This window comes from Pleurodeles waltl, chromosome 11, assembly GCF_031143425.1.
Source record: "Pleurodeles waltl isolate 20211129_DDA chromosome 11, aPleWal1.hap1.20221129, whole genome shotgun sequence".
NCBI classification, from domain to species: domain Eukaryota; kingdom Metazoa; phylum Chordata; class Amphibia; order Caudata; family Salamandridae; genus Pleurodeles; species Pleurodeles waltl.
Genome location: NC_090450.1, coordinates 215500503 through 215528007, shown reverse-complemented (window position 1 = coordinate 215528007; position 27505 = coordinate 215500503).

Here is a 27505-nt window from a genome sequence, read left to right as displayed (position 1 = left end):
TGCAATTGAGGTGTGCTGCACCTGTGCTCCAAATAGCTGTAGCTCTACCCGGACAATTTCCTCCACCATGACCCTGAGCTTCTCCTCAGAGAACCCGGGGTGTCTTTGCCGTGCCATGGGATGGTGTAGGTGATGTGTGGGGTGGTGTATGTGGTGATAAGTGTGGTGATGTGTAGTGGTGTGTGGTGTTTTGAGTGTGGAAGTACTGTGGGTGATGGTGTTGAATGCCTGTGGCTGCTAGTTTGTGGATGGTGGTGTCTCTCTCTGGCCTTCTCTCTGTAATGGTGGTCGTAGGGGTTTGTGGGTGATGTGGGTGTGTGTTTTATATTATAATGGGTGTGTGGGAGTGGTGTGTGTATGTGTATCAGGTGTGTTTCGTATTGTCCAATATGGCTGTGTTTTGTGAATGTGTGTGTATTTTGAGTGCGGCGGTGTGTACCGCCAATGGAATACCGCGGTTGAAAGACCGCCGCGTGGATTCGTGGGTCGTGATAGTGTGGCCGAATTTCTGTTGGCGTGACGGTGTCGGTTTTGATTTTGCCAGTTTATCACTGACCTTTGGTGTGGCGGTCTTGTGTGGGTGTCTGGATTTTGTCAGATTTCAAGCTGTGGGTCATAATAGCTGTGGCGGAATTCCGCGGCCGCGGCGGTGTGTTGGCGGTCTTCTGCATGGCGGTAAGCGGCTTTTACCGCCAATGTTGTAATGACCCTGTATGATCCCATGCACTTTTCTGCACTTTTGTATGTTTAACAAGTTCCTCAATTTACTTGTGATCTACTGTGGGACATAATTCATTTGGTTTAAAAAAACACAGGAATGGCTTGATCTCTCAAAATTAAAATGAAATGCCAACTATCAAGTATCCATTTAGAAGCAACTTACTCAATAAATTGTACAACTACTCTTTATACACTGTATTAAGAGTGCAATATTTGAATCACCCCAAACTAATAAAGATGGGAGTATGTACGCTTGTTACTGTGCCTCCAATTTACTTACATAAATTCTGATTAAAAGGTTCATATGAGCATATCATGTTAGGGTACCTTAAACTATCTTATTCCTATAAACTCTGTTTGATTAACCCCTTCGCTGCCAGGCCTTTTCCCCCTCCTGTGCCAGGCCTTTTTTTGCCTATTTGGGTCAGTTCGCGCTTAGGCCCTCATAACTTTTTGTCCACATAAGCTAACCAAGCCAAATTTGCGTCCTTTTTTTCCAAAATCCTAGGGATTCTAGCGGTACCCAGACTTTGTGTGTTACCCTGAAGGAGGCCAAGAAATTAGCCAAAATACAGTGAAAAAATCGTTTTTTTAAAAAAAATTGGAAAAAGTGGCTGCAGAAGAAGGCTTGTGGTTTTTCCCCTGAAAATGGCATCAACAAGGGGTTTGCGGTGCTAAACTCAGCAGCTTCCCAGCGTTCAGGAACAGGCAGACTTGAATCAGAAAACCCAATTTTTCAACACAATTTTGGCATTTTACTGGGACATACCCCATTTTTGCAATTTTTTGTGATTTCATGCTGGATCCCAGAAACCTAAACATTTCTGAAAAGTAGACACAATTCTGAATTCAGCAAGGGGTCATTTGTGTAGATCCTACAAGGGTTTCCTACAGAAAATAACAACTGAAAAAGAAAAATATTGAAATTGAGGTGAAAAAAACATCAATTTTTCTCTACGTTTTACTCTGTAACTTTTCCCTGCAATGTCAGATTATCGAAAGCAATATACCGTTACGTCTGCTGGACTCCTCTGGTCGCGGGGATATATTGGGCTTGTAGGTCCATCAAGAACCCTAGGTACCCAGAGTCAAAAATTGAGCTGCACCCTGCAGTGCGTTTTCATTCTATACCGGGTATACAGCAATTCATTTGCTGAAATATAAAGAGTAAAAAATAGCTATCAAGAAAACCTTTGTATTTCTAAAAAGGGCACAAGATAAGGTGTTGAGGAGCAGTGGTTATTTGCACATCTCTGAATTCCAGGATGACCATACTAGCATGTGAATTACAGGGCATTTCTCAAATAGATGTCTTTTTTACACACTCTCCTATATTTGGAAGGAAAAAATGTAGAGAAAGACAAGGGGCAATAACACTTGTTTTGCTAATCTATGTTCCCCCAAGTCTCCCGATAAAAATTATACCTCACTTGTGTGGGTAGGCCTAGCGCCCGCAACAGGAAACGCCCCAAAACGCAATGTGGACACATCGCATTTTTTTTAAAGAAAACAGAGGTGTGTTTTGCAAAGTGCCTACCTGTAGATTTTGGCCTCTAGCTCAGCCGGCACCTAGGGAAACCTACCAAACCTGTGCATTTTTGAAAACTAGAGACCTAGGGGAATCCAAGATGGGGTGACTTGTGGGGCTCTGACCAGGTTCTGTTACCCAGAATCCTTTGCAAACCTCAAAATTTGGCTAAAAAAACACATGTTCCTCACATTTCTGTGGCAGAAAGTTCTGGAATCTGAGAGGAGCCACAAATGTCCTTCCACCCAGCGTTCCCCTAAGTCTCCCGATAAAAATGATACCTCACTTGTGTGGGTAGGCCTAGCGCCCGCAACAGGAAATGCCCCAAAGCGCAATGTGGACACATCCAATTTTTTTAAAGAAAACAGAGGTGTTTTTTGCAAAGTGCCTACCTGTAGATTTTGGCCTCTAGCTCAGCCGGCACCTAGGGAAACCTACCAAACCTGTGCATTTTTTAAAACTAGAGACCTAGGGGAATCCAAGATGGGGTGACTTGTGGGGCTCTGACCAGGTTCTGTTACCCAGAATCCTTTGCAAACCTCAAAATTTGGCTAAAAAAACACATGTTCCTCACATTTCTGTAGCAGAAAGTTCTGGAATCTGAGAGGAGCAACAAATTTCCTTCCACCCAGTATTCCCCCAAGACTCCCGATAAAAATGATACCTCACTTGTGTGGGTAGGCCTAGCGCCCGGGACAGGAAACGTCCCAAAGCGCAACGTGGACACATCCAATTTTTTTAAAGAAAACAGAGGTGTTTTTTGCAAAGTGCCTACCTGTAGATTTTGGCTTCTACCTCAGCCGGCACCTAGGGAAACCTACCAAACCTGTGCATTTCTGAAAACTAGAGACCTAGGGGAATCCAAGATGGGGTGACTTGTGGGGCTCTGACCAGGTTCTGTTACCCAGAATCCTTTGCAAACCTCAAAATTTGGCTAAAAAACACATGTTCCTCACATTTCTGTAGCAGAAAGTTCTGGAATCTGAGAGGAGCCACAAATTTCGTTCCAACCCAGCGTTCCCCCAAGTCTCCCGATAAAAATGATACCTCACTTGTGTGGGTAGGCCTAGCGCCCGCGACATGAAACGTCCCAAAGCGCAACGTGGACACATCCAATTTTTTAAAAGAAAACAGAGGTGTTTTTTGCAAAGTGCCTACCTGTAGATTTTGGCCTCTAGCTCAGCCGGCACCTAGGGAAACCTACCAAACCTGTGCATTTCTGAAAACTAGAGACCTAAGGGAATCCAAGATGGGGTGACTTGTGGGGCTCGGACCAGGTTCTGGTACCCAGAATCCTTTGCAAACCTCAAAATTTGGCTAAAAAAACACATGTTCCTCACATTTCTGTGGCAGAAAGTTCTGGAATCTGAGAGGAGCCACAAATTTCCTTCCACCCAGCGTTCCCCCAAGTCTCCCGATAAAAATGATACCTCACTTGTGTGGGTAGGCCTAGCGCCCGCGTCAGGAAATGCCCCAACGCGCAACGTGGACACATCCAATTTTTTGAAAGAAAAGAGGTGTTTTTTGCAAAGTGCCTACCTGTAGTTTTTGGCCTCTAACTCAGCCGGCACCTAGGGAAACCTACCAAACCTGTGCATTTCTGAAAACTAGAGACCTAGGGGAATCCAAGATGGGGTGACTTGTGGGGCTCGGACCAGGTTCTGGTACCCAGAATCCTTTGCAAACCTCAAAATTTGGCTAAAAAAACACATGTTCCTCATATTTCTGTGGCAGAAAGTTCTGGAATCTGAGAGGAGCCACAAGTTTGCTTCCACCCAGCGTTCCCCTAAGTCTCTCGATAAAAACGATACCTCACTTGTGTGGGTAGGCCTAGCGCCCACGAAAGGAAATGGCCCAAAACACAACGTGGACACAACATATTTTTTCACAGAAAACAGAAGTGTTTTTTGCAAAGTGCCGACCTGTGGATTTTGGCCTCTAGCTCAGCCGGCCCCGGGGGGGGGGGCAGAAATGCCCTAAAATAAATTTGCCCCCCCCCCAAACCCACCCTGCCCTGGAGCGACCCTTGCCTACGGGGTCGCTCACCCTGCGTGACATTGGTGCCAAAAAATAAATCCCCGGTGCCTAGTGGTTTCTGCCCCCTTGGGGGCAGATTGACCTAAAATCGACCAATCTGCCCCTAAGGGGGGCAGAAATGGTCTAAATACAATTTGCCCCCCAGGAGAGCAACCCTTGCCTGATGGGTCGCTCCCCATCTCTAAAAAAACAAACAAACAACAAAAAATACAAAAAAAAAAAATTTGCCATGGCGCCTAGAGGTTTGGGGGCAGAAATGGCCTAAAATAAATCCCTCCCCCCCCGGGAGCGACCCTTGCCTGATGGGTCGCTCCCCATCTCTAAAAAAAAAAAAAACACAAAAAAACCACAAAAATAAATTGGCCCTGGTGCCTAGAGGTTTCTGCCCCCCCCTGGGGGCTGATCGGCCTAATAATAGGCCGATCTGCCCCCGGGGGGCAGAAATGGCCTAGAATAAATTTGCCCCCCTACCACCACCCCCCGGGAGCGACCCTTGCCTACGGGGTCGCTCCCCCTGCGTGACATTGGCGCCAAAAAACAAATCCCCGGTGCCTAGTGGTTTCTGCCCCCTTGCCCTCCAGGAGAGCGACCCTTGCCTGATGGGTCGCTCCCCATCTGTAAAAAAACAAACAAAAAATTGCCCTGGCGCCTAGAGGTTTCCGTCCCTCCTGGGGGCAGAAATGGCCTAAAATAAATTTGCCCCCCCGGGAGCGACCCTTGCCTACGGGGTCGCTTCCCCTGCGTGACATTGGCGCCAAAAAACAAATCCCCGGGCAGATTGACCTAAAATCGACCAATCTGCCCACAAGGGGGGCAGAAAGGGTCTAAATACAATTTACCCCCCAGGGGAGCGACCCTTGCCTGATGGGTCGCTCCCCATCTCTAAAAAAACAAACAAAAAAAAAACACAAAAAATAATTTGCCCTGGCGCCTAGAGGTTTCTGCCTCCCCTGGGGGCTGATTGGCCTAATAATAGGCCGATCTGCCCCCAGGGGGGGCAGAAATGGTCTGAAATAAATTTGCCCCCCAACCCCCACCCCCCCCGGGAGCTACCCTTGCCTACGGGATCGCTCCCCCTGCGTGTCATTGGCGCCAAAAAACAAATCCCCGGTGCCTAGTGGTTTCTGCCCTCTTGGGGGCAGATTGACCTAAAATCGACCAATCTGCCCCCAAGGGGGGCAGAAATGGCCTAATTATAATTTGCCCCCTAGGGGAGTGACCCTTGCCTAAGGGGTCGCTCCCCACCTAAAAAAAAAAAAAAAAAAGAAATGATCCCTGGTGCCTAGAGGTTTCTGCCCCCCCTGGGGGCAGAAAAGGCCTTCCTGAAAAATGCCCCCCCCCTGGGAGCGACCCTGGCCCAAGGGGTCACTCCCTTATGTCACTTTCTAAAAGAAAAAAAAAATCCCTGGTGTCTAGTGGGGTTTCAAAAGCCGGATTGCAAGCAATTCGGCTTTTGAAACCCTACGAAAGACTTCAAAGGGAAGGAAATACAATTCCTTCCCTTTGAAGCCCCTCCGGGCCTCCCCCACTGATTGAAAGAGAAATGCTTTGCATTTCTCTTTCAATCGCGCTGGAAGCAGAGCTTCCAGCGCGATGGGGGAGGCCCCTGTGACAAATCAGAGCATGCTGACATCACAGGGGGGGTGGGGGGGTCGGGGGTGGAAGGGGAAGGTCTTCCCCTTCCATCCCCGCCTTGGGGGGGGAGGGGGGTGCACGGGGGGCGCGCTAGCGCTCCCCCAAGTTCCTGTGTGCCCTGGACGAGGTGACCTCGTCCAAGGCACACGGGAACTGTAGCCTTGGACGAGGTGACCTCGTCCAAGGCACAGAAGGGGTTAACATACTTACCTATAGTCCAGAAATAGGAGGAACAGCTATCAAAGCCTTATTATATCCATAAAGAGCATTCATCCTGGTTGACTAAGGATTTGCAGAAGTAGTAAGATGAATGGCTGCCTAGTGGACCAGTTAGAGTTTGCGATTCTCTGTAAAGCTTCTTAATTATGTACCTCAACATTATCATCTATTTTAACTATCGAATTACCAAATATTGACGTTTATGGTACTATCCTCGTAAATACCTCTTCTGTTTGTTGAAAAGTGGCTTTAGTCAGGCAATGGAGTGTTGTGGCTATCATGTCAATGTGTGTGAGAATGGGGTGAACCTTTATGCTATACACTTTTCTTACTTACCCATACCCTGCCATGGGTGGCTAATCTTTGTAGGGTTCAAACTACTGTATGAACTATTTGCCTTCAAAATCAACCCCACTCCATAAAATGGTTCCAACAGTAGACAGCTTCTAATTACATTATATACTAATAGAAAGAGAAAACTGTTGTACTAAAGGAGTGTCCAAAGGAAATAATTTGTGGAAGGTGTCTCGGAACTGGGTTAGACAATTGATAAGAGAAGAATCTCCAATTGTGGAATGGTTATGTTTGGATTGGTTCATCAAATGAATTGTGCCAGAAATCCGAGAAAAAACAAAGAGGGAATGACTTTGGGGAAAATTTCAAGTATGTGCTTAGACATATTACTGTTAGATCATTCATGAAAATAAGTCAGACATACATCGCATTCTCTGTACTCTGGACAATGTTTAGCAACTTATCAGGTCAGCACATATGAGTCTTTTCAGCAGAAAGGCAGTGTTTGCTGTAACCCTGGTTTGGGATTTTACAGTGAGCTTGCCCAGCATGTCCAAAATGAATGAGAATTTTATTTGCCCATGAGAGGACTTGCCTAGGATATAAAACAGAATCTGTGTCCTGTTTATGAGTGAGCTTCTGCAGAGTACATTGTAGTTGATAGGTGTTGGAAATAGCCCTTTTGGGAGGGTTACCCCAAACCTTTTGCCTTCATCCGCCTCTTTTTTCTGACCTTCATGGATTTCTGTCATTTTGGTCTTGTTTTACTCATAAAATGAAGCTCTGTTTTTCTAACCAGGTGTGGTCTATTTTTGTGGTGTTTCTATTGTGTTACTGTTTGATGTGTTGCACAAATACTTTACACATGGTCTTTTAAGATAGGACTGACTGTTCTGTGCCAAGCTATCAGAGAGTGAGCACAAGTTAATTTAGGGTGTGTATCTGACTTACCCTGAAGACAATTGGGGTCCCTACTTGGACAAGGTGCACACCTCTGCCAACCAGAGACCCAATTTCTAACAACAGGGAGAAGGCAAGGGATTGAATTTGAAAATGAGTCCATGAAGATCATGTTGATAAGGAACATAACTTGGGGAGGATAATCAGTGATATTTACAGGATGATGCATACATTTTAGGAGGCTGACCTGATGTTGAGGATGCCTCACGAAAGCATTGAATGAACAGGAGCAATCACCTATAGTAGTTGTGTTATATGAGGAGATGTCATCTGAAGGGAGGGGTACCTTTTTTTAATGGAAAGAAACAAGACAAAATCAGCATGTCATTTTAGGTTGCCTGCGGAGCTATGTCAGGAACCACAAATCAGTAAAATCTGCTTTTTGGTGGGATTATTCAAAATAGTGTAATCTTTGCCCAAACACAGGAAAACTGTGTGACGGCACACTCAATGCACCTGTCGGACTGGAAAAATGGCAGGTAGAGTCCAATGAATGGTCAGAAAGGCCCACGTTTCCTGTTTAAATACTAAACACTTCAACCTTAAACATTTAAAATGCGTCTCAGTGGTTAAATCATTACTTATGGCCGATCTGAAGTGATTCAGAATGAACTGTTCCAGCTCACCCCTACTGGCATAGCCTGCCTATGATGAATTGGATAGATTTCAATCCAATCAATCAATAATCGATATTATCCAAGGTTGAGGTCTCTCACAGTTAGTTATTGCCCAGAGTGGAGTCAGAGTGCCTGAGATAAGCTGTGGGCCCTTTTCCACTGATGTCAACATCTACATGGCAGTGCCCTCCTCCTTTGATAACATTTCTTTTGTAAATCACACCCTTCATGGTTGGGGTAAAATTCACAGAAATATGTGTTAGCTGGTGTGTTTTTCATTTGGGTATTTAGGTACAACATTACAAAATGTGTATATATATTTTTTTTTTTGGGTGAGAAGCTGAAGTTAATTGTACTGAATATCTGGATTTATGGGTACAAAAAAAACATAAGGAAAGAATGATAGCAAATTTAAGTCTCAATATAAATCATTTGTTGGTGGCATCATACTCATTTTAGGAATTAAGGTGATTTTAACCTGTTAAGAATTCTGTTTACCTGCTGGGATTTGAGGGACCATGTTTTAAAGAAAACTGCTTGCTCTGATGAAATCCTTATCGAAATTATAGTCAGTGCTCTAAATTCTAAAATGAGGATACGGTGTCTATAAATTATCTAATATGTTCTTCAGTGATCTGAGGAACAATTGTCTCATGCTAAGTACAACATACGTCCAACAGCATCAGGAGTCTGTCAGTTGATTCCTCAGTGGTCTTATACATTTTTACTAGGATGTTCTTATAATCAACAATGTTCTGTATTCATGACAAATGTCAGATACATTTTTGCCAAGTTGCTGGAATCAGTGCAGTAGAGCTGGAGGCATTTTCTATGAGGCAGACTGCAGTAAATAAATAAAATGAGGGCGGTTTATTTAGTCATAGAAATTACAGTTTGTCATTCCTCCAGATAGCTAGATCAGGGCATGTCCTTTAAATTCCTAAATATCTTACTTATCCGTGGCAGAAAACAGTCTGGCATGCAAATGATACATGCATTTCCAACACCAGCAACAGTCTGTCAGTTGACTCTCCATTGTTCTACTGTATCTGCACCACAGAGCTCTAATCAACTAGACTGCAAACATTCAGTAATCGAGACAAAAGTGAGACACTCCTGAACATGATTTTATTGCATTTGGAGCTATTGTATTGAAAGCCCTTCCTTTCAAACCAGGCTTTAAAAACACATGTATGGGGGGAGACTGCATTTATAATTATTTGACAAATACTATATCTTCAAAGGGCCTAAAAAGTGCTAACATGAGAGATCCCTACCCACAACTATTATTATTACTATTATTATTATCCTCTTTTTTCATCTGTTTACTCAGGATACCCATTGCCCTTGTCACTTAATACCTTCCTAATAAAAAATAAAAAAACATTTTGACAGGGAAGTTTCTATTTACCTGGTTGCCGGACAAATGGTATCAAATCACTGCTATTTCTCCATCTGCAGGCACAATAGTACATTTTCTCTGCTATTTAGCAGGCCATTTACTAAGTAGTAAAGATGATGTACACTTTGACTAGAGGTTGTATAAAGTATGTGAAGGAGGTATTTATTTAGCAGGCTATGAAGAAAAAAGGGACTGTAGGCAATGGTAGTGTTTTGGCCATCTTGTAATGGGGATGCATCATGGTTGAAGCATTTGACAGGAAGTGCATATGCAAGTGTACAATAGTTCGTAAAAAGGTAAGTGCATGAATGAAGGAATCTAAGCTCAATTTTGAATAAAAACACGTATGCTATTTGATATTCAAGTAAGATGTAGAAATGAAAGAGAAGCTTCAGGATGGGGCACACAGATATTTTGCGTGTCAGTCAGGGAGTATTTGTCTGCCAGCAAAGACTACTCAGTATGGTTTTAAAGCATGTTACATAAATGTTTTATTCACTTATGAGAATAAATTGGGGCAGATTTGAGAGCCCGTGACACCTCCTTGCACCACATTAGCATCATTTTTTTATGCTAAAGTTGCCCACCAGAGACAAAATTGTAGCACCAAATTTACAAAGTAGTGCAATGCATGCATAGTGCCACTTTGCAACCCTTTGCGCTACATAATGCCTGTTGCAGGCATAATGTAGCACAAAGGGGGGCTTTCCCCCATTAGAGGAGGTGAAAAAAAGGGTGCAAAGAAATCTAAGATATTTGTTTGCATCATTTTTTCGGCATTTTTAACGCCTGCTCAAAACAGGCATTAAAAGGAGGCACACCATTGTTTGCAATGGGCCTCAATGGGCTTTGCAGGATCAGCATCAACATTTTTGACGCTGATTCTGCAAAGCTCCGAACTAGCATCAAAAAGTTTGACACTAGTTCCCCTAACTACCACCATGGTGCACCATATCTTAGATATGGTACACCCATGGTGGCATTAGGGGGCACTAAGGGATGCAAGAAAAGTGGCGTTGCACTCGGTGTAGCGCCACTTTTGTTAAATCAGGCCCATTTTTTAGTGTTCATGGTGCTCCTTTTGATGATTTTTGAGGGCTGTGCTCTTTTTGGACTTCATATGGAAGGCCTTGTGCAAGATTTTTGCTTATGTTTAGGGGGGACTGCGCTTGCTTATTATGTCAAATATGGCAATGCAGAAGCAGACATCAAGCAGTAGCAAACAAAATGTAGACAGGTGATATTTGAGCCCCAGAGGGTGGAACACGTGCAGCAGGTAACTGATGTTTGGGTGCACAGTGCTTTGTGGCAATTGAGCGAGGTAAATTAAGTGAGAAACTTTAATGAGGTTTCTGTGGAAAGGAGAAGTGAAAGAAGAAAATAGGCAAGTAATGCATATGGGTAATTCATAAGAGGAGTTCACTCTGCTGCCTGTGAAAAAACACACTTTCCATACTTTTCACCCAGCCGAGGAGGTTTAGGGAATTGATGCCTAGTGTTACCATGTCATGAGTGACCCCTTCAGCTACACTGACATTTTAGTCACTGGCACAATGCATTTTGGGAATGAGACATGGTTTTTTGTATGCTAAGCAGTGTAAACTCCCATTTCTACTGAGAACTTATTTCTTTACTTGAAAGTGCTGTCTCAGCAAAATAAAGAAGGAAGTCAAAAAAAATCTGTGTTACAGACTTTGAGGCTGTACCTGATTAAAGACATTGTGGAGGGTACCCTGAAGCAGTAGGAGAAGAAGGTTGAAAAGAAAGAGAATAAAGATCTAGAGGTGAACCACTAGGAGGGCCATGAGCAGGACAAGAAGAACCAGGCCTAGAAAGTCCTAAACCTTGAGGATCAGGGTTACCAGGGCCAGAGGGGACTAGGAACAAATAGATGGTGAGGAACAGCACTAGGGGGCACCAGGCTAGGGTTAGGAGGGCAAGGAGGATATGGAACAGGGGGTTTGGACTCAGTGTATAAGGGCTTGAAGTAACAGAAGGACCAGAGGTAAAAGGAACAGAATGCCCTGGACCATAACCCCAAGGAGGGCTATGAGGGCCTCTGCGCACCCACTATGACCAGAGGGATGAGGACAAACAGGGACAAGAATAGCAGATTAAAGTAGACAGATCGAAGAAGACAGGTATCAGGAAACCAAAAGAGAGGAGGACCAGAGACAGCAGAACCAAGACCACATACATCGGATTGCAGAGGACTATGGGGTCAGAAGCAAAAGCACCAGAAAAAGGAAGACCACAACCAGAACTACCAGGGCCTTCAGGACCTGGAGACACTAGATTAGAATGACCGGGGGTTCTAAAGAATAAGGAAGGCTAGATCCAGTGGGACCAGGATTAGTAGGTCCAGGACTGTCAGACTAAGGGGGATTATAAACCAGGGTGACAAGTGTAGGAGGCTGGTCTGGCTTATAGTGGGTACCTTGTGGTACTTACACCTTGTTCCAGGTCCAGTTATCCCTTATTAGTAGATTAGAAGTGTTCTAGCAGCTTGGGCTGATAGAGGTAGCTATAACAGAGCAGTTTAGGCTGAACTAGGAGACATGCAGAGCTCCTACATACCACCTATATCACTTAGCACTATATCATAAAAAACACAATACTCAGAGTTACTAAAAATAAAGGTACTTTATTTTAGTGACAATATGCCAAAAGAATATCAGAGGATATACTCCCTTAGGAGTTAAGTAATATACACCAAATATACACACAAACCAAACACAGGTAAATAAACACTTAGAAGAACACAATAGAATGCAATAGGAGACAATAGGCCTAGGGGCAACACAAACCATATACTCCAAAAGTGGAATGCGAACCACGAATGGACCCCAGGCCTAGTGTAGTGTGTAGATAGTCACGGGGAGTGTAAGAAAACACTAAGGGTGTCCAAGATACTCCACCCCAAGACCCTGAGACGTAGTATTAAAGTTACCGTACTACTCCAGAAAGACAGTAAAGTCGAGAAAGGGGATTCTGCAAAGACAACTGACTGCAAAGCACTGAAGATGGATTCCTGGACCTGAGGACCTGCAAAGGAAGGGGACCAAGCCCAAGAGTCACGCAAGTGTCCGGGGGGGCAGGAGCTCACTAAACCCCGGATGAAGGTACAAAAGGGCTGCCTCCAGGTGGAAGAAGCCAAAGATTCTGCAACAACGGAAGGTTCCAGGAACGTCTCCTTTGGTCAGACGATGTCCCACGGTGTGCTGGAGGGTGCAGAGTTGTTTCTATGCAGAAAGACTGCAAACAAGCCTTGCTAGCTGCAAGAGTCGTGGTTGAAGGTTTTGGGTGCTGCCAGGGCGCAGGAAGGACCAGGAGGTCGCCCCTTGGAGGAGGAGACAGAGGGAGCACTCAACAACAAAGAAAGCCCATGCAGAAGCAGGCAGCACTGGCAGAAGCACCTGAACAGGTGTTCAGAAGATCTGAGCACGGTGGTCGTCTCAGCACAACAAAAGGGAGTCCCATGAAGACGGAGTCCAACTCAGTGACTTGGGCAATGCAGGACGGAGTGCTGGGGGCCTGGCCTAGGCTTTGCACAAAGAAAGTCTTGCAAAAGTGCACAGAAGCCCTAGCAGCTGCAGTTCACGTAGTACACAGGATTACTGTCTGGCGTGGGGAGGCAAGGACTTACCTCCACCAAATTTGGACAGAAGGGCCAATAGACTGTCGGGGACAATTGGATCCAGCTCCTGTGTTCCAGGGACCACGCTCGTCAAGATGAGAGGGGACCCAGAGCACCGGTGATGCAGAAGTTTGCTGCCTGCGTTAGCAGGGGGAAGATTCCATCGACCCACGGGAGATTTCTTCTTGGCTTCCAGTGCAGGGTGAAGGCAGACAGCCCTCAGAGAATGCATCACCAGGAAACAGTTGAGAAAGCTGGCAGGATGAGGCGCTACAATGTTGCTGGTAGTCTTCTTACTACTTTGTTGCGGTTTTGCAGGAGTCCTGGAGCAGTCAGCGGTCAATCCTTGGCAGAAGTCGAAGAGAGAAGTGCAGAGGAACTCTGATGAGCTCTTGCATTCGTTATCTGATGAGAAACCCACAGGAGAGACCCAAAATAGCCCTAAGAGGAGGATTGGCTACAGAGAAAGGTAAGCACCTATCAGGAGGGGTCTCTGACGTCACCTGCTGGCACTGGCCACTCAGAGGTGTCCATTGTGCCCTCACACCTCAGCATCCAAGATGGCAGAGGACTGGGACACACTGGAGGAGCTCTGGGCACCTCCCGTTGGGAGGTGCTGGTCCGGGGAGTGGTCACTCTCCTTTCCTTTGTCCAGTTGCACGCCAGAGCAGGGCTGGGGGGATCCCTGAACCGGTGTAGACTGGTTTATGCAAGGAGGGCACCATCTGTGCCCTTCAAAGCATTTGCAGAGGCCAGAAGAGGCTACTCCTCTCAGGCCCTTTACACCTATTTCCAAAGGGAGAGGGTGTAACACCCTCTCTCAGTGGAAATCCTTTGTTCTGTCTTCCTGGGGCTGAGCTTCCCATGCCCCAGGGGGGCAGAAACCTGTCTGAGGGTTGGCAGCAGCGGTACCTGCTGAGAAAACCCCAGAGAGTTAGTTTGGCAGTACCTGGGCTCTATGCTGGAGCCCTGGGGATGCATGGAATTGTCACCCCAATACCTGAATGGTATTGGGGCGACAATTCCATGATCCTAGACGTGTTACATGGCCATGTTCGGAGTTACCATTGTGACGCTACATATAGGTATTGACCTATATGTAGTTCACCCTGGTAATGGTGTCCCCGCACTCACAAAGTCCGGGGAATTTGCACTGAACGATGTGGGGGCACCTTGGCTAGTGCCAAGGTGCCCTCACACTAAGTAACTTTGCACCTAACCTTCACTAAGTGAGGGTTAGACATGTAGGTGACTTATAAGTTATTTAAGTGCAGTGTAAAATGGCTGTGAAATAACGTGGACGTTATTTTACTCAGGATGCAGTGGCAGTCCTGTGTAAGAATTGTCTGAGCTCCCTATGGGTGGCAAAAGAAATGCTGCAGCCCATAGGGATCTCCTGGAACCCCAATACCCTTGGTACATAGGTACCATACACTAGGGAATTATAAGGGCGTTCCAGTGTGCCAATCAGAATTGGTAAAATTAGTCACTAGCCTGCAGTGACAATTTTAAAAGCAGAGAGAGCATAAACACTGAGGTTCTAGTTAGCAGAGCCTCAGTGATACAGTTAGGCACCACACAGGGAACACATACGGGCCACAAACGTATGAGCACTGGGGTCCTGGCTAGCAGGATCCCAGTGACACATATCAAACATACTGACAACATAGGGTTTTCACTATGAGCACTGGGCCTGGCTAGCAGGATCCCAGTGAGACATTAAAAACACCCTGACATATACTCACAAACAGGCCAAAAGTAGGGGTAACAAGGCTAGAAAGAGGCTACCTTCCTACAACAAGAACTGCATGAACCAGGGTGAGCCACAACATATGAACTAGGAGGACCAATGCCAGAGGGATGAGGAAGGCCAGATCCAATAGGATCATTACTGTGAGACCTCTGATGGGGGCTCATGGTCAGATGGACAAGACCAAGATAGAATAGGCAAACAAGGATACCAGGAGGACTAGTCAGAGTAGGGTGGGATAAGAGGACTGGGTACAAGGAGGGCTAGAGAAACTAAGGCCATTTGAACTAGCACTAGAAGACCCGATACCTGAGGGACAGACAAAGGAGTACCAGAACTAAGAACAGGACTTACTGGACCAAGGTGACCAGGATCAGAAGGATTAGGCATAGGAAACCAACAGGACTAGATAAACCAGTGCTGCAGGACCAGGAGGACTAATGAACAAGGTTTAGGGTGAGGAGGATGAAAAGGGTCAGGACTGGGAGCTTGTTAAACAAGAAACCCAGGATCCAAATGACTAGGGCAGGAGCACATGGAAATGATGATCATTCAAATCAGGACCAGGAAGTACAGGACTAGGAAGTTCTTAGACTAGCATGAAGCAGAGGTCAAAGAACACCAGAATTAGGAAAGGCTAGATGATCAGTGACAGGACACGTTATTGCAGATCCATGCAGACAAGAAGAATGAGGATGAGGGTCAGGAGGTTTACGGGCAGATTGAAGAACACTACAAAGATCAGGACTCCCAGGGCAATAGCTAGTATGTCTATGATTCAAGGAGAGGTAGGACAGGAATTTGGAATGTTGAGTGGGCAATACCAAGGGTACCCAGAAGACCACAGGAAGAAGACTAGATAAACTAAAAGGATCATGACCAGGAGGACAAGAACCAGGGATTATATGGTCAAAAACACCAGTACGTAGGGGACTAGGGCTTGTATTACAATGTGGGATACAGTAATCATTACAAGTATCAGGAAGAGGGCGAGGAGGATCTGAGGTAAGAAGACCAGCTGGCATCTGGAAGACCAAGAGGAATGGATAGTGGAAGGCAGGAGGGAAAGGACCAAAATGACCAGGCTCAGGAGGACCCGAACAGTACCAGTAGGATGAAATGGACAAGGAAAAGATCTAGGAGGAAAAGGACAACCCAAAGTATGAGGACAAAGATTAGGAATGCCAGGTTGTGAGAAGCAAGAGGGACCAGGGCCTACAGTATCAGGGCAATGAGATTGACAATGAGGACAACAGAGCAAGGAGACAAGGACCAAGAGGACCACAAAGGAATAGAGCCAGATGGGCCAAGACTATGGGAACTATAGAGGGCAATGATGGCCAAAAGGCAAAGTTTATGATAACAAGCATAATAGGACAAGAAGGACAAGGATGGCCAGGATCAAGGAGACCAAGACTAAGATAGCAGGTGGGTCAGTTCTAGGAGAACACAGTCCAGGATAGCTCAACCCATAAGAAACAGGACCAAGACAATCAGGGACAATGGGCACAGAACCTTGAGAAAGACAAGGACTATGAAAAACAAGAATAGCATGCCTTTGACATAGAATGCTAGGTAGCTGAGACTAGGTATACAGACAGGGTCATAAGGAAATGCTCTAAGATGCCCCAAAAAACAAAGGACTAAGTAGACCAGGAAGATCAGGGTTCATAGGTTTAGGACCTTGAGTGTCAGTACCCAGAAGACCAAGGTGAGGAGGAAAAGGAGTTTGAGGATGATCAGGAACAGGGACATCAGGACCAAGATGATCACAGCCTGGAGGGTCACAGAGCTAAGAACAGAATGGCCAGAAAGTGGAGCAACAGGATGCCCAGACCCAAGAGGACTAGATAAAGGAGGACCATGATGACTTTGTGCATAAGCATGAGGATAAACAGAAGGAACATCAGGACCAAGAGGATCAGGACCAGATCCAAGAAGATAAGACCCAGGCAAATTGGACTTGGTGCCAGAATAAGCAAGGAAGGCAATGGTGTCAGTACCAAGAATGCCAGGAGGACCGCAGTTTAGAGGCTCAGGACCAGAGCAAGGAGGATTAGAAGAATCAGCACCAACAGGACCTGTAACAGGCTAAGGAGTGCCAGGGGGACCATAACCATAGGATAAGGGCTCAAAGTACCATGTTGAGCCAAAAGACCAAGACCTGGGGGGAGTAGGATCAGAGTTAGGAAAATAAGGTGGACCAGAATAGCCAGAGCCAGAAAGACTAAAGGGATTGGATCAGGATGTCCAGGAAGACCACGACCAAATATACAAGGCTCAGAAGGACCCAAACAAAGAGAATCCGGACCAAGAGGGCCCTGACCATTGGGTGGAGTGCCAGAAGGACCATGAAAGAAAGGTAAACAGAGCCAGGAGGACAAGGATGATTCAAAGCAGGAAGCCAAGAGCTAAGAGGGCAAGGCCTAAACGAACAAGGACACAAGAGGCCAGGTAGACTGAGGGGACCAGCAGGACTAGGAACTGATGTACTAGGAATCACATGGCAGGTAACTCCCAGCCATATTTCTCAGATTTCCTAAACACTGTCCTGGATGCCATTGTACACCTAACATTGCAACACCTATTCTTCCCCAACACACAAAAACTACATCTGGAGATCAAACAAGGTTTCTATGCCATTGTCGGTTTTCCACATGGGCTGAATGTGATGGACAGCGTACATGTGCAACTTGTTCCCCCTGCAGCTGGATCCCATCTCTACAAGAATCTGAACCACACATACTTCATAAACGACTAGGCCATTGTGGAGCATCGTGGCATGTTCATCAACATGATTGCCAAATAACCTGAGAGTGTACATGACTCATACATCTTCTGGCACTACATCATAAATGAGTGATTTACGAATGGCCAATATGGGAATGGCCTACTGGTTGGTAAGTACAGCTGAAATACATGACAGACTTAATAACAGTAAATGAAGAATGACCCAATGGACATATTCATGTGTGTTTCCTAAGACAGTGCATATGTAGGATGGGAGTACCTCATACCTGCGCCATTCATATGGGCACATCTGCAATGCAAACCTCAAAGTCACATGTGTTGAGACATGCTAAGCCACTGTGACTGTCAATTAATAGGGGGTAGAACCTGAGCAATGCAATGTTTGGAAATTTCCACATTGCAATACTGTGTGCAAGGAAGGGCTGCCATGGTTGTTGTCTGTGTGTCCAAATGTAACCCCCATGGCACGTTAGGGATGTCAAGTAACCCAGACCAGGGAGCCTGTGTAGAATGCACCACATGTACTCACTAGATTTCACTTCCTAAAGGGAGTAAACAATTTGAAGTCTCCACTATTGGTAGGTTGTGCAGCTAGAACATCATTGGTTCCACTGGGACTCATGTAGGTGCGTGTGTGAAATATTTTCATACTGGCAAAGTCTACCTGTAGATTACAACAAACCTCAATTGGTGATCAACAGACTGTCACTTACAGTGACAATGGACCTACAAAACAACTGTCACAGTAAGCTACAGCCCAATGGTATGTGTCCTATTGTGGCACTGCAAAAGTAGCAGGCCATGCACATGTTCAATCTGACATAGGGAACAGGACTAGACATGTGGAATTAAATGTGACAATCTTACTGTGATCAACAGCGTACAATAGCAGTAGAAATGCGTAAGAGTCATTCAGTATACATAACGGACATGTACTTGAATGTGGGTTGATCAACCACCATAAACATTGACTAACTTTTCTCCTTTTAGGCCAGATGTACAATACTTATTAGAGGTCTCAAATGGTCTGATTCCCAGAATCAGGCCGTTTGCAACCATTAAAAAGCTTTTTGGTATGTACTAAGGCCAAATTGAGATTTGGTAACCTGTTCCAGAATCACAATTTGGCATTGCAATACGGGATTAGAAGGGGGCGTGTTTAGGGTGTCCCTCCCTAATACCATATTGCAGTGAGAGATAAGTGCACCACATTGCAGTAAGAGTGTTTGATTGTTTTGTGACCAGAATGGGGTCACAAAACATTTGCAGGTTACCATCAATTTCAAATTGGTGGTAATCCCTTCACAAATGGGAAGGGGTCCCCAAGGGACCTCTTCTCCCTTGTGAATGTCTCTAAAAGCACTTTTTAAGAACAGGCAGGGGTTCCACACACCACTGCCTACTCTTAAACAGTGACAAGAAAACTTTTCATTTTATTTAAACACATCCTGTTTTCCTTTGAGAAAAAACGGGCTGCATTAAAAACAAAACTGCTTTATTGAAAAGCAATCATAGGCATGGTGGTCTGCTCACCCAACAGGTCACCATTCGTAGGATTTTTGTGATTCCTAGTTGGTCGCAAAGCGAGGCATACCTCATGAATATTAATGAGGTAGGTCTTTTTGCAACCCACTGTGAATTGCAATGTATTGTAAGATCTTGACTACGATCTGTTTCTGCACACACTACTAGGGTGTATCCTTTTTCTCCCCAGTGTGCTCCCGAACATATGGTTTGGCATGCGATTAGAGAATAATCATCTAACCTGATGTACTTGTTTTTTTAATTTTTTTATTTAGGTCAGTTTTTCATTTGGATGTACACTACATACCTATGTGAAGGCTTTTTCGGCATGAATAAAAGTACTTGTTCATCTTAAAGGCTCAAAACGATGAGTAGATTAGGATTTCAGTACTGACGAATTGCCATGATCAGTTTTGACTATAAGGAGCCAAAAACATATCAACCTTCTATTCACTCACTACCTTTTAAACCAGTTTTGACCATTATATCCTTCTCTAATGCACACTATAACTTATAGTTTAAATAAATAAGGGCAGTTGCATAGTAAAAAGAAATGGATACTCCTTAGTTATTTTTAAACCTCACTAGACACCAGCCTACTCACTTAGTCACATCATACATTACACCTCACTCTTCACATCAGCAAAATACAGATCTCCCTCAAACAGACCCCTAGTGGGACCCATTGGGTATTGTAGTGATGGTCCAACAAGATGCTGCCCGATGATGAAGCATGATACCGCCAATGGTGTGCGAGGTCTCTTGCTCCTGAGCAATCAGATCCTTTGATCCATTGTCTCAGGTTCGTTCCTACTTAGTTTCATTGTTTTTCCTTTTTTCAAACATGTTTTCACTTAGAAACTGCCTACTCCATGTACTCACATAGCCCTGCATAGGGACATGTATGCTGGACCTTGATTCACCCCTAGTCCCACTTTGTGTATTTTTTCTTAGAGTACAGTGGCTTAACTGTAGAACTTATCCTTCTATTGAAGCAGCATTATTGCATCTCTGCAATCACTGTACCTCCTTGCTCTATGACCTTTCTCCTTTTAGTGCCCCATACTGGCTCACTTCTGCTCACACACTTCAGGATATGATATTATACCTGCCATTATGGCTGACCAGCAGGGCTTGAGCTTTTGTGACGACCTGGTCTATGAGATTCTAAAAACACCATGCTTGTTGGGTGCTGATGGGACTAGCCCCTCCATCAGTTAGAATGATAACTAGAACTCTTTAATGGCCCTTAAAAGACAATTGATGAAACCTATGCCCCATGGGGCCCTGATGTCAGAATATCTGAGGGCTAACAAAGCCCCCAATGGACTTATAGTCTCTAAAATCCCACAGATTTTCCAGGAAGATGCTGTTTTCAAACGTGAATGGTCCCAGGTGGAATGGAAATGCACTAGGGACTGGCTCATCCTGATTATCAAACACAGAGAAACGTTTGGCGGATGCTCTGATAATCAGGAGTAACAGAGCAGAAAATGCTTTAAACACTGAAATTTTGATTACCACCTATAAATCCAGATTAGCTGAAATCAATAATGATATCAATGAGAAGAAAGATTAGTTAATGAAGCAAACAATTAACAAGCTTCAGAAGGACATTAAAAGATTTGATAAAGAAAATGTCTACCCTTACTTCAGATATTACCCTACAACAACAGGGGATTCCTTCTCTTAGAGTAGTGGCTCCTTCAGGAAACAAAATACCTCAGTTAATAGTAACTCTAGTTCAGGCAGCTGGTGTTAAGATGGGAATATACAATGACCCCATTTCCTCCTTCTTTGGTTACAGAATGGCCCAATATCAGTGTCCCCCATCTATGTGGCCACATCCCTATGCCTTACATCCTCAGGGACCCCAACAGGCATTTACACAAGTCTTGAATCCACCTTTGTAGGCAAAGGCTGGGGCAGAGGGAGAGGCACACAAAGAAGAGTGCAATGGCACAAACCAACTACTCAAACACAGAGACAAACACGGAGCCAGACCAGCAACAACCAAAAAAAGTCATAGTGAACCTTTTGACTACAGTCTAGTCTGTAACTGAGACAGCCATATTACAGAAAAGTTTAGGCTGTGTGTAGGAGGCTGGCCTGGTTTGTAGTGGGTACCTTGGGTACTTACACCTTATACCAGGTCCAGTTATCCCTTATTAGTGATATGTAGTAGTGTTCTAGCAGCTTAGGCTGATAGGGATAGCTATAGCAGAGCAGCTTAGGCCGAACTAGGAGACATGCAAAGCTCATGCAATACCACTTATAGTTACACAGTACTTATACACAAGTAAAGACTATACTCAGTGTTACCAAAAATAAAGGTATTTATTTGGGTGACACAGTACCAAAAATATCTTAGAGACAATACTCCTTCTGGAGGTAAGTATTATACACAATATATACACTAGACACCAAAATTAGACAAGTAAATAGTCATAGAACAATGCAAACAGTAGGAAATCATATAGAATGCAATGGGAGAAAATAGGTCTAGGGAAAACACAACCATATTCTAAGAAAGTGGAATGTGAATCACGAATTCCCCCCTAGATAAGTGTAGTGTGTGCAGAATCGCTGGGAGAGTGAGAATACAGTAAAGGTAAGTAAATTACCCCACCCCAGAGACCTGAAAAGCAGGAGTAAAGTACTGCAAGTTTCCTTAGGCCACACTACACCTCGTTTTTGGGATTTTGCAGCAGTCAACCAGGTCTGCAAAGAACAACTGCTGGATTATTGAACCTGAAGACCTACAAAGGAAGGAGATCAAGTCCAGAAGTCAAGAGAAGTTCCAGGAAGGACAGGAGCCCCTGCCAAACCAGAAGAGGGTGCAAAAGAAGAGTCCCAAGTTAGTCGAAGACTGCCGAAATACACCCTAGGAAGATGCCAACGGGTTCCTGCATGATGCCAAAGATGTCCCAATGAGTGAAGATTGTTCCAGACAAGATTTTGTGTTGGAAGGCATCAACAAGCCTTGGCTACAGTAAAAGTGCATTTTGTATCAAAATGGCGCTGGATGGGCCCAGGAGGGATATGGGGGCCTCAACTCTGTGTGAGGAGAAAGTGGGGGCTCTCAGCACTTTAGAGAGCCCTCAGGATGCCAGCCAGCAGCCCCAGAAGCCACAGGATCTGGGTTCAAAGGAGGTGCAAAATGCAGTTGATGCAGCACAACAACAAAAAAGTCCCACACCACCGGAGAACAACTCAGCGAGTTGAGCATCACAGCATGCAGTGCTGGGGATCTGGGCCAGGCTGTGCACAAAGGAATTTTGCAAAAAGTGCACAGAGACCTCAGGAGGTGAAGAAGATACAGAACACAGGGGTACCGTTGTTCTCGGAGAAGGCAAGGTCTTACCTCTTCCAAATTGTATCAGCAGGACCTCAGGACAGCCTATGTCGATGATGTCCACCCTCTGTGTCCTTAGGAGCACGTTCGTTGATGTGAGAGGAGTCCCAGGGTACCAGTTGTCATCTTGGAAGGTGCCTGCTTGGTGCAGAGGAGTGACTCCGTCACTCCACAGGAGATTTCTTCGGGCCTTCTGGTGCAGGATGAGACAGGGAGTCCCCAGAGTGTGCACACAATGGGAACTGTTGCAGTTGCTGATTTGGAGCTGAGGCTGCTGAAGAAAAGTGTCTCTTGTAGACAATTTGTTGCAGTTACAGCAGTTCTTGGAGCAGACTGCGTTAATCAGAGGTCAGAAGAGTCTGAAGTTGTTGCAGAGGATTCCTGAAGGAAACTTGCATACAGAATCTGAAGAGAACCCACAGGAGACACCCTAAATAGCCCTGAGATGGGGATTGGCTACCTTATCAGGTATGGGCCTATCAGGAGGGTTCTCTGACGTCACCTGCTGGCACTGGCCGCTCAGAGCCCTCTAGAGTGCCCCCACACCTTGCAAAGCAAGATGGCTGAAGTCTGGAACACACAGGAGGAGCTCTGAGCATCATCCCTGGGGTGTTGATGGACAGGGGAGTGGTCACTCCCCTTTCCTTTGTCCAATTTCCCACCAGAGCAGGGTAGAAGGGGTCCCTGAACCGGCGTAGACTGCTTTATGCAAGGAGGGCACCATCTGTGCCTTTCAAAGCATTTCCAGAGGCTGGTGGAGGCTACCCCTCCCCAGCCTGCAACACGTATTTTCAAAGGGAGAGGGTGTAACACCCTGCTCTCAGAGGAAATGCTTTGTTCTGCCTTGCTGGGACTGGGCTGCCCAGAACCCAGGAGGTAGAACCCTGTCTGTGAGGTGGCAGCAGCTGTAGCTGCAGTGCAAGCCACAGAGAGCTGGTTTGGCAGTACTAGAGGTCCATGGTGGAGCACCCAGGATGCATGGAATTTCCTCCCTGATACCAGATTTGGAATAGGGGGACAATTCCATGATTTTAGACATGTTACATGGCCATATTCGGAGTTACTATTGTGAAGCTACATATAGATATTGACCTATATGTCGTTCACGAGTGTTATGGTGTCCCCACACTCACAAAGTCTGGGGAAATGGCCCTGAACTATGTGGGGGCACCTTTGCTAGTGAAAGGGTGCCCTCACACTTAGCAACTTTGCACCTAACCTTCAGCAAGTTTAGGTTTGACATATAGGTGACTTATAAGTTGCTTAAGTGTATGAACATGGCTGTGAAATAGTGTGTGCACTATTTCACGAAGCTGCAAAGGCAGTCCTGTGTAAGGGTTTGTCTGAGCTCCTTCTGGGTGGCAAAAAAAACTGCTGCAGCCCATATGGATCTCCTGGAACCCCAATGCCCTGGGTACCTAGGTACCATATACTAGGGACTTATAAGGGGGGTCCAGTGTGCCAATTGAAATTGGTAACTGAAGTCACTGGTCTACAGTGACAAATTTAAAAGCAGAGAGAGCATAAACACTGAGGTTCTGATTAGCAGAGCCTCAATGACACAGTTAGGCACTACACAGGCATACACATTAGGCCATACATTATGAGCACTTGGGTCCTGACCAGCAGGATCCCAGTGAGACAGGCAAAAACATACTGACATACATGTGGAAAATGGGAGTAACATGCCAAGGAAGATGGTACTTTACTACACTGTCCCACTCTCTAAAGATGAAAATTCTGTAATAATTGTGAACTGCACATCTTTCCCTGAAAATCCACCTCAATGTGTTTTTCCAAGAGAGAACCATTAATGAGACTTCAGACATGGGTCTTAGGAACCCAACTACATTTACCCCTTGTGCAGGTATTATTCAACACGAGGTTTTGATATTTGAACAAGCAGTTCTCATGGAGGTGGATAGGATCACTTGTGGTACTAATTTTCACAATATATCTAAAGTGGAATGGTTGGCCCTACAATCCCTTGCTGTTGATACAAAGATTATAACAAAACCTTCAGACAAGGACAGGGCTATCCTCCTCATGTCTATTGGTGATTATAACCTGGAATGTAAACGTCAGTTATCAAACAGGAAATACTACACTCCAATCATATAGGACCCCACCATGAGATTGAGCACCAAGATAACCTATCTAGTTGCTTCAACATCACCTTGAACTGAAAGAGTCATTAAAAGTTTGGAAAAGCAGACCTCTCCTTAGCTTCTGCTGTGAGGGCTGTCCGCCAATAACCTGAGGTCGGTTTAAAGGTGCTTAAATGTTTTGCAGCCCCAAACTTATCAATGAACCCATCAGCTCTGGGTATGGGGTCAGCATCAGTCTTTGTGACTGCATTCAGACATCTGCAGTCCACACAAAACCTCACCTCTGGTTACCGCCTTTTGGATTTGGGTTGAGCACCAGAAGCACCTGACTGACCCATGGGCTACTAGAGTGCTCAATTACCTCAAAACCTAGCATTCGCACAACCTCAACACAACCTCATCTTTAAATCTAGCTTGGACCTGGTCTTACAACTTGTACATTTTATTTTTGACAGGTAAACTTTCATGTGGATTCACATCATGTTTGACTATGTTGACCAGAAAACTGTACAAGCAAGTTCTAAGAGTTTTTCTGTTGCTGACTTGTCAAGGAGGAAGAGAGCCATATACCCTAAATTGAGCCATTTTGATATTGGTTGACATCTGTTCTGGGAGAGGCCCGCTTTCTTCCTCTTCTCCACCATCTGTCACCATGAGGATTGTGAGCTCCTCTCTGTCATGATGTAACTTGAGCCTATTCACATGTATCAGCCTATGAAATTTCTTTGGGGTACCTCAGTCCACCATGTATATGACTTTCTATTTTTTTTCAAAGATGGGGTAAGGCCCTCTCCATTTTTCAAGGAGGGCTCTAGGTACCACGGTCTCTAACACTCATACCAATTGTCCAGGTTGGTACTCAACCATAACAGATGTTTGGTCAATCCAGTGTTTGACAATCTCCTGGCTAGCCTCCAAGTGTTTGTCTTTGTCATGTTTTCTGTCATCCTGGAAAAGAGGCCTAACACATAATCTAGGATGTCCTGTTTGGGCTCCTTAAGTGGTCTCTCCCTACCTTTTCTGACCAAACTTAAGAGACCCTAGACAGGGTGTCAGAAAATTAGCTCAAAGGGACTAAAACCTCCTCTCGACAACCAACCAAGAGGCGTGGGAGAAGAATATCCCATCTTTTCCTGAGTTTTGCAGGTAAACTCATGAACATGCCCTTCATGGTTTTGTTAAATCTTTCAACAAGTCCATTTCAGTCCAGATGATAAGGTGTTGGGGACTTACAAGTCACTCCTCACTCATCCCACCTGGCAGACATAAAGTTAATTCCTCTATCTGAGATGACCTCCTTGGGAAATCTAGCGCTGGTAAACAAATATACCAAGCGGGGTACTAGCTACTGCAGGAGCAGTAACTGTTCTAAGGGGTATGGCTTCTGGACACCTGGTGGTATGGTCCATAACCAAAAGGTGCCTAGAGGCGAAAGGCAGGTTCAGGGGACCAACAATATCAACCCCCACTCTCTCAAAGGGAGTCCACACCACAGGAAGTAGTAGCAGGAGAGCATTTGGGTTGGCTCATGCCTTTCCACTGGCCTGGCAGGTAACACAAGAGCAGCAAAACCCCTTCATCTTTTCAGACATCTGGGACCAGTAAAAGTGGTAGACCAACCTGCCCCTGGTTTTGGTCTGCCCCAGGTGTCCAGCTAAGGGGATGTCACGGGCTAGGTTACAGAGGAATTCTCTGTACTGTTGAGAGACCACCACTCTCCTAGTTGCCCTGGGTTTGGGGTCCCTTACCTCACTCTGCAGGACTCCCTTGCCCCAGTTTACCTTATGGGTACCACTGACATCACCTTCCTCCTGTCTGATAACCAACTATCGCAGGCCCCCAAGTGTGAGACAAGTCGTCTGTCCCTGCCTCAAGTCCTCTCTGCAGAGACTACCTGCTCCCTGAAGTTCTACAACATCAGGTAAATTTCTCAAGGCAGCACCCTCCTCTTCAGGAACCAGGCCTTCCCTTGATGGTTAGGCTACTTCTGGTTCTGGGGACTTTTGGAAGAAGACTTGCTAGGCTTCCTGCCCTTCCTCCTGGTACTAGGGACTTGGGGCCAATGGACCACTGCCTGCCTACTCTGAAAAAACAAAACCAAATGGTTTCATTTTTTCTTTTGTATTGCAACTCGTTTTCCTTTAAGGAAAACGAGCTGCAATACAAAAAAAAAATGCTTTATTGAAAAAGCAGTCACAGACATGGAGGTCTGCTGTCTCCAGCAGGCCACCATCCCTGTGAGTGCAGGGAATCGCAAGGGGGTCGCAAATTGCGACCCACCTCATTAATATTAATGAGCTGGGTCTTTGCAACCCCCTTGTGATTCGCAGAAGGTGTCTGAGACACCATTCTGCATATGATTTTGCGAGTCGCAAATTCATATCTTACTACACCTGGCCCTTGGTCCACTGTTTCAAGATCCATAATCCCTTGACTTTCCCTCAAGGCCTCCTGTGATCTAATGGAGATGCAAACCCACTCAGTGACACCCAGCATTGCTGCATGATTCCTTCTGTCGACCTCTGCCCATGCAGAACTTTCAAGATCATTGCCCAGTAGACAATCCACTGGGATGGCAGAGGACAAAGCTGCTTTCTTAGGGCCAGTAATCCTTCTCCACACAAAGTGTACCACAGCTATGGGATGTGACTTTATAACATTGTCAAATATAACTATTTCATGAACCTCATCAGGTAGGATCTGGCTTCTGGGAACCATCTTACCCATTACCATGTTTATGCTGGCATCTGTAACCCTTAAGGACTGAACTTCCACCCCATTGTCTTTTTGGCCACTGTCTGTACTTTACCATACTGGCAGGCCATTGGGCTAAAGTTTTAATTTTCTCACCACTCAGGGAAACTAAAGTGGGTTTAGCATATGCTTTGCAATCCAGAGTGACAACTTCCACCCTAATCCCTATAATGGCAATCCCCTTGTGATGTTTTGATGCATGCAGAATTACGCT